Source organism: Elephantulus edwardii, unplaced genomic scaffold, assembly GCF_000299155.1.
Source record: "Elephantulus edwardii isolate Elephantulus edwardi_28Jun2011 unplaced genomic scaffold, EleEdw1.0 scaffold00017, whole genome shotgun sequence".
Lineage (NCBI taxonomy): Eukaryota > Metazoa > Chordata > Mammalia > Macroscelidea > Macroscelididae > Elephantulus > Elephantulus edwardii.
The window spans coordinates 28,969,181-28,970,393 of record NW_006399767.1 but is presented as its reverse complement, the minus strand read 5'-3'; the positions used below and the strand labels follow the sequence as shown (position 1 = coordinate 28,970,393).

The following is a 1,213-nucleotide window of genomic DNA, read 5'->3' as shown; positions in this document are numbered from 1 at the left end:
AAAGCATCCTTGATTATAGCAACTCGAGGTTTGAATTTGTTCTTCATTTCCTCGAGCTTAAGATATGCTGAGAAAAGGAGACCTAATTAGCCAGTAAAAACTTTATGTACCACAAAAACTGTTGTTTTTTAATAGAGACTGGAAGATACTACACAGTATCTGCAACAATGAACTCAAACTTAGAAATTATTATGAAGACAGTAAAAGACTGAGCAATATTTTGTTCTTTTTTTTAAATTTTATTATTTTTGTGTGAGTGTACCATCAAATCAGATCTGACTGGTACAGGAGGAGATTGACCCTCCTTCCCCGGCAGAGCATCTGGTGGATTCGAACCATTTGCTTCTGGGATTGTAGTTGCAGCTCCTTGCCACTAGGCCACCAGAGCTCCCCAATATTTTGTTCTTTTATACATAAAGTGATCCACACAGTCAAACGCCTTTGCATAATCAATGAAACACAGATAGACATTTCTCCTGTACTCCAAACTGTGGCTAACTCTGAGAAGAATGAGAATCCCAGAACACTTGATTGTGCTAATGTGAAAACTATACTTGGACCAGGAGGCAGTCGTCAGAATAGAGCAACGAAACAATGCATGATTCAAACTTAGCAAGGGTGTACTCTGGGAATGTGTCCTATCTCCATATCTTATCAATCTAGATGCAGAACAGATTGTCCTGGAGGCTGGGCTGTATGAGGAGAAATGTGGCATCAAGAGTAAGGAAAATTCATCAACATCTGTGTTAGGCAGATGGCACAATGCTGCTTGCTGAAATTGAGGAAGACCTGAAGAACTTGCAGCCTTCAATATGGATCGAAGCTCAATATAAAGAAAACAAAGATTCTCACCACTGGTGAAGAGATTGAGATTGTTAATAGCTTTAGTTTGCTTGGCTCCACAATCAACCCTCTTGGCATCAGCACCCAGGAAATTAAAAGATGCATTGTGATGAGAAAGTCTGCTGTTAGAGACCTCTCCAAAGTACTGAAGACTAATGATGTCACTTTGGAGACTTAAGGTGCATCTGATGCAGGCCATGGTCTTTGCAATCACTTGCTGTGTGTCAGAGAGCTGGACAATGACTAGGGATAATAGAAAAAGTATTGATGCCTTTAAGCTGTGGTGTTGGAGAAGAGTATTGAATATACCATGAACTGCTAAGAAATGAACAGGTTCACCCTAGAGAGGGTTAAACCAGGTTGCTCCTTT

General features: G+C 40.1%; 1 pseudogene; it reads right to left on the bottom strand.

The window, feature by feature from the left end:
• The window catches only part of LOC102866402, a 9,710-nt pseudogene that overhangs the window by 672 nt on the left and 7,825 nt on the right, over positions 1 to 1,213 (bottom strand).